We start from the raw sequence: 15,855 nt of genomic DNA, 5'->3' as shown, positions 1-15,855 counted from the left end.
CCAGGCTGCTCCTAGGTGCCGCGGAGGCCCTCTGGTACTTCCCACCGGACCCCCGAGCCCTGGTGCTGGCGGGGGAGGGCACCGGGGAGCGGCGAAAGACCACGCACGAGCCACACGCCTACCGACGAGGGACGTCCTGCCCACTGGCCAGTCAGGACCCCACGTAGGCTCCCGGTCCTGCTGGGGGGCTGGAGGTGGGGCAGGCGGCGCTTAGCCTGACGGGAGGGTCGGTGGGGGGCCAGGGCGGTGGGGCAGGCGCGTTGGCCCAGCTGCCCAGCTCACTGGTGAGCTTCCCCGATGGGAGGAGGGAGGGCGGGTTGTGGGGTGGGGTGGGGTGGCGGCGGGGGCGTGGGTGGGGACGGGCGACCGGCGCGGGGAGGGCGGCGGCCCCCGCCATCCGCACCTCACCCCCCGCTGACCGCGGGCAGGCTGCTTCTGGCCCTGGCGGTCCAGAGCCACAGCCCTGCAGGAAACGTGCGTGGCCGTCCCCGCCCCGCGCCCGGCGCCCCGCCCCCCGCATAGCCTCCAGCTCAACACCGCACCACCCCACCCGGCCTGGACCCCCGCACGCCCCTGCTGCGGTCTCGCACCTCTCGGGGAGGCCCCCAGCTCGACTGGCCCCGGCTCCCCTAGTTCTGTGTGCCCGACGGCCAGGAGGACCCGTCCTCACTCACTCATCGGGGTCAGGCCACTTGAGGCCACGTCTAGGCCCGCGCGGGACACCGGGCAGGAGGGCACCTGTTCCTCCCGGGCACGAGATCCCCACCTCAAGGCCGCCTCACCACCGCCCCCACGCCCGCCTCGTCGCCTCCCCGACCCCCCTCCCCCCCCCCACGCCACACCTCAGAGAGAGAGGCTGGCTAGTCGGCCGAGTGTCCGGCGGCCACCGCCACCACCACCGTTGTGGCCGTCTCACGTCCCCACCCGCACCCCCAGCCCCAGGCCCAGCCCCAGCCCCAGCCTCAGCCCCAGCCCCAGCCCCACCCCCACCCCCAGAGTACACGAAGCAAGTTGCCCGGGGAGGGCAAGGGGCCCGCCCGCCCCGGGGAGGGCAAGGGGCCCGCCCGCCCCGGGTGTCTTCTCCTCCCAATCCACTAGCAGACATCCCGGCACACCAGGAGGCAGGCCTGCAGAGCCAGGAAGGGTGGGCAGAGCCCGAGGGAAGGAGGGCAGCCGAGCAGCCAAGTTGGGGCAGAGGCCGGTCGGGGTGGAGGGTGGGGGGGCGGCAGGGCGGAGGCGGCCCGGGTGGCTCCCGAAGGCCCTCTGAGCCAGGGGCCTGCCCCCGCTGGACAAGGACAGAGCTCCGGCCCCAAGGAGAGGCTCTGGCGCCACGGGGAGCGTCTCCCACCGCCACGAGGGCAGGGCGCGCTCCCGCAGGGCCTGAACCTGAAGGCCCGGGCGGGGGGTGGGAGCGGGGGAGAGTAGGGGCGGCCGGGAAGCGCTGCGGCCCGACTGGACTGGAGTGCCGGGCCGCCGTCGTCCGCCGTCGTCGTCGTCGCCGTCGTCTTCCTCGTCGACGCCGCCGCCACCCCCGAAGCTTTCCTGGTGCCCGAGGGCCGCTGGCCGGGCCCCTGGGCCGGGCTTCCTGGCCTGGTTGCGTCCCTGTCCGTGTCCGTGTGTCCCTGTGCCCCGTGGGTTGGCGGCAAAAGAGAAAAGGAGGCGTAAAAGCCTACAGCACCCGGTATTCCCAGGCGGTCTCCCATCCAAGTACTAACCAGGCCCGACCCTGCTTAGCTTCCGAGATCAGACGAGATCGGGCGCGTTCAGGGTGGTATGGCCGTAGACGTCAGCGCCTGCCGCCGCTCGCCCTAAGAGCCTGCTCAGCGGCCCCAGCCGCCGGCGCAGCGCGCCTTGGCCGCCCCGGCAGCCTCCAGCTTTGGCCGCCCAGCCCCGCCCCGGCCCGCCCCGCCTGGCCAAGGGTGCGGGTCCCGGCCAGCCGGCCCAAGAGTCCGGCCTCCAAGCAGGCAGGTGGCGGCGACCGGGAGGAAGGCAGTCAGCCAGGCGGGAAGGCCGCCCGGGTCGCGCCCCCTGCCCTTCCTGCGAAGCCCCACGGCCCCCCTCAGTCCGGCCGGGGCTCTCCTGCCGCCTGCTCGCCCCTCGCCCCCGGCGGCGGCACCGGGAGGCACTCGGGCCGCCTGCTTCCGCCGACATCTGGCCGAGCGCCTCTCGTCTCTCCCCCTGCCCAGCGTGGGGTGGCCCCGGCCTCCACTCGCCCTCCCCCCACCCCGGCCCGTCCCCTGGCGGGGCCTCCCTTTGCCTCCCCTTCCTCCAAGGGGCCCTCGCCGGGCCCGGCTCTCGGCCCCAGTCCCGGCCCCGGGCCCGGTCCCCGGCCCACCTGTCCCTCCCGCCTTTGCCCCTCGTCGCCCTCCTGGCCGGCCGTGGCCCTCCAGGGCCACGCGGGACTCGGAGGAGCACGGCGAACCCTTGCGCGCCAGGCTGCTCCTAGGTGCCGCGGAGGCCCTCTGGTACTTCCCACCGGACCCCCGAGCCCTGGTGCTGGCGGGGGAGGGCACCGGGGAGCGGCGAAAGACCACGCACGAGCCACACGCCTACCGACGAGGGACGTCCTGCCCACTGGCCAGTCAGGACCCCACGTAGGCTCCCGGTCCTGCTGGGGGGCTGGAGGTGGGGCAGGCGGCGCTTAGCCTGACGGGAGGGTCGGTGGGGGGCCAGGGCGGTGGGGCAGGCGCGTTGGCCCAGCTGCCCAGCTCACTGGTGAGCTTCCCCGATGGGAGGAGGGAGGGCGGGTTGTGGGGTGGGGTGGGGTGGGGTGGGGTGGGGTGGCGGCGGGGGCGTGGGTGGGGACGGGCGACCGGCGCGGGGAGGGCGGGCGGCCCCCGCCATCCGCACCTCACCCCCCGCTGACCGCGGGCAGGCTGCTTCTGGCCCTGGCGGTCCAGAGCCACAGCCCTGCAGGAAACGTGCGTGGCCGTCCCCGCCCCGCGCCCGGCGCCCCGCCCCCCGCATAGCCTCCAGCTCAACACCGCACCACCCCACCCGGCCTGGACCCCCGCACGCCCCTGCTGCGGTCTCGCACCTCTCGGGGAGGCCCCCAGCTCGACTGGCCCCGGCTCCCCTAGTTCTGTGTGCCCGACGGCCAGGAGGACCCGTCCTCACTCACTCATCGGGGTCAGGCCACTTGAGGCCACGTCTAGGCCCGCGCGGGACACAGGGCAGGAGGGCACCTGTTCCTCCCGGGCACGAGATCCCCACCTCAAGGCCGCCTCACCACCGCCCCCACGCCCGCCTCGTCGCCTCCCCGACCCCCCTCCCCCCCCCCACGCCACACCTCAGAGAGAGAGGCTGGCTAGTCGGCCGAGTGTCCGGCGGCCACCGCCACCACCACCGTTGTGGCCGTCTCACGTCCCCACCCGCACCCCCAGCCCCAGGCCCAGCCCCAGCCCCAGCCTCAGCCCCAGCCCCAGCCCCACCCCCACCCCCAGAGTACACGAAGCAAGTTGCCCGGGGAGGGCAAGGGGCCCGCCCGCCCCGGGTGTCTTCTCCTCCCAATCCACTAGCAGACATCCCGGCACACCAGGAGGCAGGCCTGCAGAGCCAGGAAGGGTGGGCAGAGCCCGAGGGAAGGAGGGCAGCCGAGCAGCCAAGTTGGGGCAGAGGCCGGTCGGGGTGGAGGGTGGGGGGGCGGCAGGGCGGAGGCGGCCCGGGTGGCTCCCGAAGGCCCTCTGAGCCAGGGGCCTGCCCCCGCTGGACAAGGACAGAGCTCCGGCCCCAAGGAGAGGCTCTGGCGCCACGGGGAGCGTCTCCCACCGCCACGAGGGCAGGGCGCGCTCCCGCAGGGCCTGAACCTGAAGGCCCGGGCGGGGGGTGGGAGCGGGGGAGAGTAGGGGCGGCCGGGAAGCGCTGCGGCCCGACTGGACTGGAGTGCCGGGCCGCCGTCGTCCGCCGTCGTCGTCGTCGCCGTCGTCTTCCTCGTCGACGCCGCCGCCACCCCCGAAGCTTTCCTGGTGCCCGAGGGCCGCTGGCCGGGCCCCTGGGCCGGGCTTCTTGGCCTGGTTGCGTCCCTGTCCGTGTCCGTGTGTCCCTGTGCCCCGTGGGTTGGCGGCAAAAGAGAAAAGGAGGCGTAAAAGCCTACAGCACCCGGTATTCCCAGGCGGTCTCCCATCCAAGTACTAACCAGGCCCGACCCTGCTTAGCTTCCGAGATCAGACGAGATCGGGCGCGTTCAGGGTGGTATGGCCGTAGACGTCAGCGCCTGCCGCCGCTCGCCCTAAGAGCCTGCTCAGCGGCCCCAGCCGCCGGCGCAGCGCGCCTTGGCCGCCCCGGCAGCCTCCAGCTTTGGCCGCCCAGCCCCGCCCCGGCCCGCCCCGCCTGGCCAAGGGTGCGGGTCCCGGCCAGCCGGCCCAAGAGTCCGGCCTCCAAGCAGGCAGGTGGCGGCGACCGGGAGGAAGGCAGTCAGCCAGGCGGGAAGGCCGCCCGGGTCGCGCCCCCTGCCCTTCCTGCGAAGCCCCACGGCCCCCCTCAGTCCGGCCGGGGCTCTCCTGCCGCCTGCTCGCCCCTCGCCCCCGGCGGCGGCACCGGGAGGCACTCGGGCCGCCTGCTTCCGCCGACATCTGGCCGAGCGCCTCTCGTCTCTCCCCCTGCCCAGCGTGGGGTGGCCCCGGCCTCCACTCGCCCTCCCCCCACCCCGGCCCGTCCCCTGGCGGGGCCTCCCTTTGCCTCCCCTTCCTCCAAGGGGCCCTCGCCGGGCCCGGCTCTCGGCCCCAGTCCCGGCCCCGGGCCCGGTCCCCGGCCCACCTGTCCCTCCCGCCTTTGCCCCTCGTCGCCCTCCTGGCCGGCCGTGGCCCTCCAGGGCCACGCGGGACTCGGAGGAGCACGGCGAACCCTTGCGCGCCAGGCTGCTCCTAGGTGCCGCGGAGGCCCTCTGGTACTTCCCACCGGACCCCCGAGCCCTGGTGCTGGCGGGGGAGGGCACCGGGGAGCGGCGAAAGACCACGCACGAGCCACACGCCTACCGACGAGGGACGTCCTGCCCACTGGCCAGTCAGGACCCCACGTAGGCTCCCGGTCCTGCTGGGGGGCTGGAGGTGGGGCAGGCGGCGCTTAGCCTGACGGGAGGGTCGGTGGGGGGCCAGGGCGGTGGGGCAGGCGCGTTGGCCCAGCTGCCCAGCTCACTGGTGAGCTTCCCCGATGGGAGGAGGGAGGGCGGGTTGTGGGGTGGGGTGGGGTGGCGGCGGGGGCGTGGGTGGGGACGGGCGACCGGCGCGGGGAGGGCGGGCGGCCCCCGCCATCCGCACCTCACCCCCCGCTGACCGCGGGCAGGCTGCTTCTGGCCCTGGCGGTCCAGAGCCACAGCCCTGCAGGAAACGTGCGTGGCCGTCCCCGCCCCGCGCCCGGCGCCCCGCCCCCCGCATAGCCTCCAGCTCAACACCGCACCACCCCACCCGGCCTGGACCCCCGCACGCCCCTGCTGCGGTCTCGCACCTCTCGGGGAGGCCCCCAGCTCGACTGGCCCCGGCTCCCCTAGTTCTGTGTGCCCGACGGCCAGGAGGACCCGTCCTCACTCACTCATCGGGGTCAGGCCACTTGAGGCCACGTCTAGGCCCGCGCGGGACACAGGGCAGGAGGGCACCTGTTCCTCCCGGGCACGAGATCCCCACCTCAAGGCCGCCTCACCACCGCCCCCACGCCCGCCTCGTCGCCTCCCCGACCCCCCTCCCCCCCCCACGCCACACCTCAGAGAGAGAGGCTGGCTAGTCGGCCGAGTGTCCGGCGGCCACCGCCACCACCACCGTTGTGGCCGTCTCACGTCCCCACCCGCACCCCCAGCCCCAGGCCCAGCCCCAGCCCCAGCCTCAGCCCCAGCCCCAGCCCCACCCCCACCCCCAGAGTACACGAAGCAAGTTGCCCGGGGAGGGCAAGGGGCCCGCCCGCCCCGGGTGTCTTCTCCTCCCAATCCACTAGCAGACATCCCGGCACACCAGGAGGCAGGCCTGCAGAGCCAGGAAGGGTGGGCAGAGCCCGAGGGAAGGAGGGCAGCCGAGCAGCCAAGTTGGGGCAGAGGCCGGTCGGGGTGGAGGGTGGGGGGGCGGCAGGGCGGAGGCGGCCCGGGTGGCTCCCGAAGGCCCTCTGAGCCAGGGGCCTGCCCCCGCTGGACAAGGACAGAGCTCCGGCCCCAAGGAGAGGCTCTGGCGCCACGGGGAGCGTCTCCCACCGCCACGAGGGCAGGGCGCGCTCCCGCAGGGCCTGAACCTGAAGGCCCGGGTGGGGGGTGGGAGCGGGGGAGAGTAGGGGCGGCCGGGAAGCGCTGCGGCCCGACTGGACTGGAGTGCCGGGCCGCCGTCGTCCGCCGTCGTCCGCCGTCGTCGTCGTCGCCGTCGTCGTCCTCGTCGACGCCGCCGCCACCCCCGAAGCTTTCCTGGTGCCCGAGGGCCGCTGGCCGGGCCCCTGGGCCGGGCTTCCTGGCCTGGTTGCGTCCCTGTCCGTGTCCGTGTGTCCCTGTGCCCCGTGGGTTGGCGGCAAAAGAGAAAAGGAGGCGTAAAAGCCTACAGCACCCGGTATTCCCAGGCGGTCTCCCATCCAAGTACTAACCAGGCCCGACCCTGCTTAGCTTCCGAGATCAGACGAGATCGGGCGCGTTCAGGGTGGTATGGCCGTAGACGTCAGCGCCTGCCGCCGCTCGCCCTAAGAGCCTGCTCAGCGGCCCCAGCCGCCGGCGCAGCGCGCCTTGGCCGCCCCGGCAGCCTCCAGCTTTGGCCGCCCAGCCCCGCCCCGGCCCGCCCCGCCTGGCCAAGGGTGCGGGTCCCGGCCAGCCGGCCCAAGAGTCCGGCCTCCAAGCAGGCAGGTGGCGGCGACCGGGAGGAAGGCAGTCAGCCAGGCGGGAAGGCCGCCCGGGTCGCGCCCCCTGCCCTTCCTGCGAAGCCCCACGGCCCCCCTCAGTCCGGCCGGGGCTCTCCTGCCGCCTGCTCGCCCCTCGCCCCCGGCGGCGGCACCGGGAGGCACTCGGGCCGCCTGCTTCCGCCGACATCTGGCCGAGCGCCTCTCGTCTCTCCCCCTGCCCAGCGTGGGGTGGCCCCGGCCTCCACTCGCCCTCCCCCCACCCCGGCCCGTCCCCTGGCGGGGCCTCCCTTTGCCTCCCCTTCCTCCAAGGGGCCCTCGCCGGGCCCGGCTCTCGGCCCCAGTCCCGGCCCCGGGCCCGGTCCCCGGCCCACCTGTCCCTCCCGCCTTTGCCCCTCGTCGCCCTCCTGGCCGGCCGTGGCCCTCCAGGGCCACGCGGGACTCGGAGGAGCACGGCGAACCCTTGCGCGCCAGGCTGCTCCTAGGTGCCGCGGAGGCCCTCTGGTACTTCCCACCGGACCCCCGAGCCCTGGTGCTGGCGGGGGAGGGCACCGGGGAGCGGCGAAAGACCACGCACGAGCCACACGCCTACCGACGAGGGACGTCCTGCCCACTGGCCAGTCAGGACCCCACGTAGGCTCCCGGTCCTGCTGGGGGGCTGGAGGTGGGGCAGGCGGCGCTTAGCCTGACGGGAGGGTCGGTGGGGGGCCAGGGCGGTGGGGCAGGCGCGTTGGCCCAGCTGCCCAGCTCACTGGTGAGCTTCCCCGATGGGAGGAGGGAGGGCGGGTTGTGGGGTGGGGTGGGGTGGCGGCGGGGGCGTGGGTGGGGACGGGCGACCGGCGCGGGGAGGGCGGGCGGCCCCCGCCATCCGCACCTCACCCCCCGCTGACCGCGGGCAGGCTGCTTCTGGCCCTGGCGGTCCAGAGCCACAGCCCTGCAGGAAACGTGCGTGGCCGTCCCCGCCCCGCGCCCGGCGCCCCACCCCCCGCATAGCCTCCAGCTCAACACCGCACCACCCCACCCGGCCTGGACCCCCGCACGCCCCTGCTGCGGTCTCGCACCTCTCGGGGAGGCCCCCAGCTCGACTGGCCCCGGCTCCCCTAGTTCTGTGTGCCCGACGGCCAGGAGGACCCGTCCTCACTCACTCATCGGGGTCAGGCCACTTGAGGCCACGTCTAGGCCCGCGCGGGACACCGGGCAGGAGGGCACCTGTTCCTCCCGGGCACGAGATCCCCACCTCAAGGCCGCCTCACCACCGCCCCCACGCCCGCCTCGTCGCCTCCCCGACCCCCCTCCCCCCCCCCACGCCACACCTCAGAGAGAGAGGCTGGCTAGTCGGCCGAGTGTCCGGCGGCCACCGCCACCACCACCGTTGTGGCCGTCTCACGTCCCCACCCGCACCCCCAGCCCCAGGCCCAGCCCCAGCCCCAGCCTCAGCCCCAGCCCCAGCCCCACCCCCACCCCCAGAGTACACGAAGCAAGTTGCCCGGGGAGGGCAAGGGGCCCGCCCGCCCCGGGGAGGGCAAGGGGCCCGCCCGCCCCGGGTGTCTTCTCCTCCCAATCCACTAGCAGACATCCCGGCACACCAGGAGGCAGGCCTGCAGAGCCAGGAAGGGTGGGCAGAGCCCGAGGGAAGGAGGGCAGCCGAGCAGCCAAGTTGGGGCAGAGGCCGGTCGGGGTGGAGGGTGGGGGGGCGGCAGGGCGGAGGCGGCCCGGGTGGCTCCCGAAGGCCCTCTGAGCCAGGGGCCTGCCCCCGCTGGACAAGGACAGAGCTCCGGCCCCAAGGAGAGGCTCTGGCGCCACGGGGAGCGTCTCCCACCGCCACGAGGGCAGGGCGCGCTCCCGCAGGGCCTGAACCTGAAGGCCCGGGCGGGGGGTGGGAGCGGGGGAGAGTAGGGGCGGCCGGGAAGCGCTGCGGCCCGACTGGACTGGAGTGCCGGGCCGCCGTCGTCCGCCGTCGTCGTCGTCGCCGTCGTCTTCCTCGTCGACGCCGCCGCCACCCCCGAAGCTTTCCTGGTGCCCGAGGGCCGCTGGCCGGGCCCCTGGGCCGGGCTTCCTGGCCTGGTTGCGTCCCTGTCCGTGTCCGTGTGTCCCTGTGCCCCGTGGGTTGGCGGCAAAAGAGAAAAGGAGGCGTAAAAGCCTACAGCACCCGGTATTCCCAGGCGGTCTCCCATCCAAGTACTAACCAGGCCCGACTCTGCTTAGCTTCCGAGATCAGACGAGATCGGGCGCGTTCAGGGTGGTATGGCCGTAGACGTCAGCGCCTGCCGCCGCTCGCCCTAAGAGCCTGCTCAGCGGCCCCAGCCGCCGGCGCAGCGCGCCTTGGCCGCCCCGGCAGCCTCCAGCTTTGGCCGCCCAGCCCCGCCCCGGCCCGCCCCGCCTGGCCAAGGGTGCGGGTCCCGGCCAGCCGGCCCAAGAGTCCGGCCTCCAAGCAGGCAGGTGGCGGCGACCGGGAGGAAGGCAGTCAGCCAGGCGGGAAGGCCGCCCGGGTCGCGCCCCCTGCCCTTCCTGCGAAGCCCCACGGCCCCCCTCAGTCCGGCCGGGGCTCTCCTGCCGCCTGCTCGCCCCTCGCCCCCGGCGGCGGCACCGGGAGGCACTCGGGCCGCCTGCTTCCGCCGACATCTGGCCGAGCGCCTCTCGTCTCTCCCCCTGCCCAGCGTGGGGTGGCCCCGGCCTCCACTCGCCCTTCCCCCACCCCGGCCCGTCCCCTGGCGGGGCCTCCCTTTGCCTCCCCTTCCTCCAAGGGGCCCTCGCCGGGCCCGGCTCTCGGCCCCAGTCCCGGCCCCGGGCCCGGTCCCCGGCCCACCTGTCCCTCCCGCCTTTGCCCCTCGTCGCCCTCCTGGCCGGCCGTGGCCCTCCAGGGCCACGCGGGACTCGGAGGAGCACGGCGAACCCTTGCGCGCCAGGCTGCTCCTAGGTGCCGCGGAGGCCCTCTGGTACTTCCCACCGGACCCCCGAGCCCTGGTGCTGGCGGGGGAGGGCACCGGGGAGCGGCGAAAGACCACGCACGAGCCACACGCCTACCGACGAGGGACGTCCTGCCCACTGGCCAGTCAGGACCCCACGTAGGCTCCCGGTCCTGCTGGGGGGCTGGAGGTGGGGCAGGCGGCGCTTAGCCTGACGGGAGGGTCGGTGGGGGGCCAGGGCGGTGGGGCAGGCGCGTTGGCCCAGCTGCCCAGCTCACTGGTGAGCTTCCCCGATGGGAGGAGGGAGGGCGGGTTGTGGGGTGGGGTGGGGTGGCGGCGGGGGCGTGGGTGGGGACGGGCGACCGGCGCGGGGAGGGCGGGCGGCCCCCGCCATCCGCACCTCACCCCCCGCTGACCGCGGGCAGGCTGCTTCTGGCCCTGGCGGTCCAGAGCCACAGCCCTGCAGGAAACGTGCGTGGCCGTCCCCGCCCCGCGCCCGGCGCCCCGCCCCCCGCATAGCCTCCAGCTCAACACCGCACCACCCCACCCGGCCTGGACCCCCGCACGCCCCTGCTGCGGTCTCGCACCTCTCGGGGAGGCCCCCAGCTCGACTGGCCCCGGCTCCCCTAGTTCTGTGTGCCCGACGGCCAGGAGGACCCGTCCTCACTCACTCATCGGGGTCAGGCCACTTGAGGCCACGTCTAGGCCCGCGCGGGACACCGGGCAGGAGGGCACCTGTTCCTCCCGGGCACGAGATCCCCACCTCAAGGCCGCCTCACCACCGCCCCCACGCCCGCCTCGTCGCCTCCCCGACCCCCCTCCCCCCCCACGCCACACCTCAGAGAGAGAGGCTGGCTAGTCGGCCGAGTGTCCGGCGGCCACCGCCACCACCACCGTTGTGGCCGTCTCACGTCCCCACCCGCACCCCCAGCCCCAGGCCCAGCCCCAGCCCCAGCCTCAGCCCCAGCCCCAGCCCCACCCCCACCCCCAGAGTACACGAAGCAAGTTGCCCGGGGAGGGCAAGGGGCCCGCCCGCCCCGGGTGTCTTCTCCTCCCAATCCACTAGCAGACATCCCGGCACACCAGGAGGCAGGCCTGCAGAGCCAGGAAGGGTGGGCAGAGCCCGAGGGAAGGAGGGCAGCCGAGCAGCCAAGTTGGGGCAGAGGCCGGTCGGGGTGGAGGGTGGGGGGGCGGCAGGGCGGAGGCGGCCCGGGTGGCTCCCGAAGGCCCTCTGAGCCAGGGGCCTGCCCCCGCTGGACAAGGACAGAGCTCCGGCCCCAAGGAGAGGCTCTGGCGCCACGGGGAGCGTCTCCCACCGCCACGAGGGCAGGGCGCGCTCCCGCAGGGCCTGAACCTGAAGGCCCGGGCGGGGGGTGGGAGCGGGGGAGAGTAGGGGCGGCCGGGAAGCGCTGCGGCCCGACTGGACTGGAGTGCCGGGCCGCCGTCGTCCGCCGTCGTCGTCGTCGCCGTCGTCGTCCTCGTCGACGCCGCCGCCACCCCCGAAGCTTTCCTGGTGCCCGAGGGCCGCTGGCCGGGCCCCTGGGCCGGGCTTCTTGGCCTGGTTGCGTCCCTGTCCGTGTCCGTGTGTCCCTGTGCCCCGTGGGTTGGCGGCAAAAGAGAAAAGGAGGCGTAAAAGCCTACAGCACCCGGTATTCCCAGGCGGTCTCCCATCCAGGTACTAACCAGGCCCGACCCTGCTTAGCTTCCGAGATCAGACGAGATCGGGCGCGTTCAGGGTGGTATGGCCGTAGACGTCAGCGCCTGCCGCCGCTCGCCCTAAGAGCCTGCTCAGCGGCCCCAGCCGCCGGCGCAGCGCGCCTTGGCCGCCCCGGCAGCCTCCAGCTTTGGCCGCCCAGCCCCGCCCCGGCCCGCCCCGCCTGGCCAAGGGTGCGGGTCCCGGCCAGCCGGCCCAAGAGTCCGGCCTCCAAGCAGGCAGGTGGCGGCGACCGGGAGGAAGGCAGTCAGCCAGGCGGGAAGGCCGCCCGGGTCGCGCCCCCTGCCCTTCCTGCGAAGCCCCACGGCCCCCCTCAGTCCGGCCGGGGCTCTCCTGCCGCCTGCTCGCCCCTCGCCCCCGGCGGCGGCACCGGGAGGCACTCGGGCCGCCTGCTTCCGCCGACATCTGGCCGAGCGCCTCTCGTCTCTCCCCCTGCCCAGCGTGGGGTGGCCCCGGCCTCCACTCGCCCTCCCCCCACCCCGGCCCGTCCCCTGGCGGGGCCTCCCTTTGCCTCCCCTTCCTCCAAGGGGCCCTCGCCGGGCCCGGCTCTCGGCCCCAGTCCCGGCCCCGGGCCCGGTCCCCGGCCCACCTGTCCCTCCCGCCTTTGCCCCTCGTCGCCCTCCTGGCCGGCCGTGGCCCTCCAGGGCCACGCGGGACTCGGAGGAGCACGGCGAACCCTTGCGCGCCAGGCTGCTCCTAGGTGCCGCGGAGGCCCTCTGGTACTTCCCACCGGACCCCCGAGCCCTGGTGCTGGCGGGGGAGGGCACCGGGGAGCGGCGAAAGACCACGCACGAGCCACACGCCTACCGACGAGGGACGTCCTGCCCACTGGCCAGTCAGGACCCCACGTAGGCTCCCGGTCCTGCTGGGGGGCTGGAGGTGGGGCAGGCGGCGCTTAGCCTGACGGGAGGGTCGGTGGGGGGCCAGGGCGGTGGGGCAGGCGCGTTGGCCCAGCTGCCCAGCTCACTGGTGAGCTTCCCCGATGGGAGGAGGGAGGGCGGGTTGTGGGGTGGGGTGGGGTGGCGGCGGGGGCGTGGGTGGGGACGGGCGACCGGCGCGGGGAGGGCGGGCGGCCCCCGCCATCCGCACCTCACCCCCCGCTGACCGCGGGCAGGCTGCTTCTGGCCCTGGCGGTCCAGAGCCACAGCCCTGCAGGAAACGTGCGTGGCCGTCCCCGCCCCGCGCCCGGCGCCCCACCCCCCGCATAGCCTCCAGCTCAACACCGCACCACCCCACCCGGCCTGGACCCCCGCACGCCCCTGCTGCGGTCTCGCACCTCTCGGGGAGGCCCCCAGCTCGACTGGCCCCGGCTCCCCTAGTTCTGTGTGCCCGACGGCCAGGAGGACCCGTCCTCACTCACTCATCGGGGTCAGGCCACTTGAGGCCACGTCTAGGCCCGCGCGGGACACCGGGCAGGAGGGCACCTGTTCCTCCCGGGCACGAGATCCCCACCTCAAGGCCGCCTCACCACCGCCCCCACGCCCGCCTCGTCGCCTCCCCGACCCCCCTCCCCCCCCCCACGCCACACCTCAGAGAGAGAGGCTGGCTAGTCGGCCGAGTGTCCGGCGGCCACCGCCACCACCACCGTTGTGGCCGTCTCACGTCCCCACCCGCACCCCCAGCCCCAGGCCCAGCCCCAGCCCCAGCCTCAGCCCCAGCCCCAGCCCCACCCCCACCCCCAGAGTACACGAAGCAAGTTGCCCGGGGAGGGCAAGGGGCCCGCCCGCCCCGGGGAGGGCAAGGGGCCCGCCCGCCCCGGGTGTCTTCTCCTCCCAATCCACTAGCAGACATCCCGGCACACCAGGAGGCAGGCCTGCAGAGCCAGGAAGGGTGGGCAGAGCCCGAGGGAAGGAGGGCAGCCGAGCAGCCAAGTTGGGGCAGAGGCCGGTCGGGGTGGAGGGTGGGGGGGCGGCAGGGCGGAGGCGGCCCGGGTGGCTCCCGAAGGCCCTCTGAGCCAGGGGCCTGCCCCCGCTGGACAAGGACAGAGCTCCGGCCCCAAGGAGAGGCTCTGGCGCCACGGGGAGCGTCTCCCACCGCCACGAGGGCAGGGCGCGCTCCCGCAGGGCCTGAACCTGAAGGCCCGGGCGGGGGGTGGGAGCGGGGGAGAGTAGGGGCGGCCGGGAAGCGCTGCGGCCCGACTGGACTGGAGTGCCGGGCCGCCGTCGTCCGCCGTCGTCGTCGTCGCCGTCGTCTTCCTCGTCGACGCCGCCGCCACCCCCGAAGCTTTCCTGGTGCCCGAGGGCCGCTGGCCGGGCCCCTGGGCCGGGCTTCCTGGCCTGGTTGCGTCCCTGTCCGTGTCCGTGTGTCCCTGTGCCCCGTGGGTTGGCGGCAAAAGAGAAAAGGAGGCGTAAAAGCCTACAGCACCCGGTATTCCCAGGCGGTCTCCCATCCAAGTACTAACCAGGCCCGACTCTGCTTAGCTTCCGAGATCAGACGAGATCGGGCGCGTTCAGGGTGGTATGGCCGTAGACGTCAGCGCCTGCCGCCGCTCGCCCTAAGAGCCTGCTCAGCGGCCCCAGCCGCCGGCGCAGCGCGCCTTGGCCGCCCCGGCAGCCTCCAGCTTTGGCCGCCCAGCCCCGCCCCGGCCCGCCCCGCCTGGCCAAGGGTGCGGGTCCCGGCCAGCCGGCCCAAGAGTCCGGCCTCCAAGCAGGCAGGTGGCGGCGACCGGGAGGAAGGCAGTCAGCCAGGCGGGAAGGCCGCCCGGGTCGCGCCCCCTGCCCTTCCTGCGAAGCCCCACGGCCCCCCTCAGTCCGGCCGGGGCTCTCCTGCCGCCTGCTCGCCCCTCGCCCCCGGCGGCGGCACCGGGAGGCACTCGGGCCGCCTGCTTCCGCCGACATCTGGCCGAGCGCCTCTCGTCTCTCCCCCTGCCCAGCGTGGGGTGGCCCCGGCCTCCACTCGCCCTTCCCCCACCCCGGCCCGTCCCCTGGCGGGGCCTCCCTTTGCCTCCCCTTCCTCCAAGGGGCCCTCGCCGGGCCCGGCTCTCGGCCCCAGTCCCGGCCCCGGGCCCGGTCCCCGGCCCACCTGTCCCTCCCGCCTTTGCCCCTCGTCGCCCTCCTGGCCGGCCGTGGCCCTCCAGGGCCACGCGGGACTCGGAGGAGCACGGCGAACCCTTGCGCGCCAGGCTGCTCCTAGGTGCCGCGGAGGCCCTCTGGTACTTCCCACCGGACCCCCGAGCCCTGGTGCTGGCGGGGGAGGGCACCGGGGAGCGGCGAAAGACCACGCACGAGCCACACGCCTACCGACGAGGGACGTCCTGCCCACTGGCCAGTCAGGACCCCACGTAGGCTCCCGGTCCTGCTGGGGGGCTGGAGGTGGGGCAGGCGGCGCTTAGCCTGACGGGAGGGTCGGTGGGGGGCCAGGGCGGTGGGGCAGGCGCGTTGGCCCAGCTGCCCAGCTCACTGGTGAGCTTCCCCGATGGGAGGAGGGAGGGCGGGTTGTGGGGTGGGGTGGGGTGGCGGCGGGGGCGTGGGTGGGGACGGGCGACCGGCGCGGGGAGGGCGGGCGGCCCCCGCCATCCGCACCTCACCCCCCGCTGACCGCGGGCAGGCTGCTTCTGGCCCTGGCGGTCCAGAGCCACAGCCCTGCAGGAAACGTGCGTGGCCGTCCCCGCCCCGCGCCCGGCGCCCCGCCCCCCGCATAGCCTCCAGCTCAACACCGCACCACCCCACCCGGCCTGGACCCCCGCACGCCCCTGCTGCGGTCTCGCACCTCTCGGGGAGGCCCCCAGCTCGACTGGCCCCGGCTCCCCTAGTTCTGTGTGCCCGACGGCCAGGAGGACCCGTCCTCACTCACTCATCGGGGTCAGGCCACTTGAGGCCACGTCTAGGCCCGCGCGGGACACCGGGCAGGAGGGCACCTGTTCCTCCCGGGCACGAGATCCCCACCTCAAGGCCGCCTCACCACCGCCCCCACGCCCGCCTCGTCGCCTCCCCGACCCCCCTCCCCCCCCCACGCCACACCTCAGAGAGAGAGGCTGGCTAGTCGGCCGAGTGTCCGGCGGCCACCGCCACCACCACCGTTGTGGCCGTCTCACGTCCCCACCCGCACCCCCAGCCCCAGGCCCAGCCCCAGCCCCAGCCTCAGCCCCAGCCCCAGCCCCACCCCCACCCCCAGAGTACACGAAGCAAGTTGCCCGGGGAGGGCAAGGGGCCCGCCCGCCCCGGGTGTCTTCTCCTCCCAATCCACTAGCAGACATCCCGGCACACCAGGAGGCAGGCCTGCAGAGCCAGGAAGGGTGGGCAGAGCCCGAGGGAAGGAGGGCAGCCGAGCAGCCAAGTTGGGGCAGAGGCCGGTCGGGGTGGAGGGTGGGGGGGCGGCAGGGCGGAGGCGGCCCGGGTGGCTCCCGAAGGCCCTCTGAGCCAGGGGCCTGCCCCCGCTGGACAAGGACAGAGCTCCGGCCCCAAGGAGAGGCTCTGGCGCCACGGGGAGCGTCTCCCACCG

General features: G+C 75.2%; 6 non-coding genes across 6 annotated transcripts; all 6 read right to left on the bottom strand.

Annotated features, from left to right (window-relative positions):
- Positions 1-1,666: 1,666 nt before the first annotated feature.
- LOC135229864 (5S ribosomal RNA) lies at positions 1,667-1,785 on the bottom strand. The gene has a single exon (XR_010320531.1). It is a non-coding gene; the product is annotated as a 5S ribosomal RNA (ribosomal RNA).
- Positions 1,786-4,086: 2,301 nt separating this feature from the next.
- LOC135229863 (5S ribosomal RNA) lies at positions 4,087-4,205 on the bottom strand. The gene has a single exon (XR_010320530.1). It is a non-coding gene; the product is annotated as a 5S ribosomal RNA (ribosomal RNA).
- Positions 4,206-6,500: 2,295 nt separating this feature from the next.
- Positions 6,501-6,619, bottom strand: LOC135229862 (5S ribosomal RNA). The gene has a single exon (XR_010320529.1). It is a non-coding gene; the product is annotated as a 5S ribosomal RNA (ribosomal RNA).
- A 2,313-nt stretch (positions 6,620-8,932) lies between these two features.
- On the bottom strand, positions 8,933-9,051 carry LOC135229886 (5S ribosomal RNA). Its single transcript, XR_010320553.1, has one exon. It is a non-coding gene; the product is annotated as a 5S ribosomal RNA (ribosomal RNA).
- A 2,284-nt stretch (positions 9,052-11,335) lies between these two features.
- On the bottom strand, positions 11,336-11,454 carry LOC135229879 (5S ribosomal RNA). Its single transcript, XR_010320546.1, has one exon. It is a non-coding gene; the product is annotated as a 5S ribosomal RNA (ribosomal RNA).
- A 2,313-nt stretch (positions 11,455-13,767) lies between these two features.
- On the bottom strand, positions 13,768-13,886 carry LOC135229885 (5S ribosomal RNA). The gene has a single exon (XR_010320552.1). It is a non-coding gene; the product is annotated as a 5S ribosomal RNA (ribosomal RNA).
- Positions 13,887-15,855: the final 1,969 nt, after the last annotated feature.

Source organism: Loxodonta africana, unplaced genomic scaffold (assembly GCF_030014295.1).
Source record: "Loxodonta africana isolate mLoxAfr1 unplaced genomic scaffold, mLoxAfr1.hap2 scaffold_588, whole genome shotgun sequence".
NCBI classification, from domain to species: domain Eukaryota; kingdom Metazoa; phylum Chordata; class Mammalia; order Proboscidea; family Elephantidae; genus Loxodonta; species Loxodonta africana.
The sequence above is the reverse complement of the archived record's forward strand: the minus strand, read 5'-3'. Positions and strand labels throughout refer to the sequence as shown.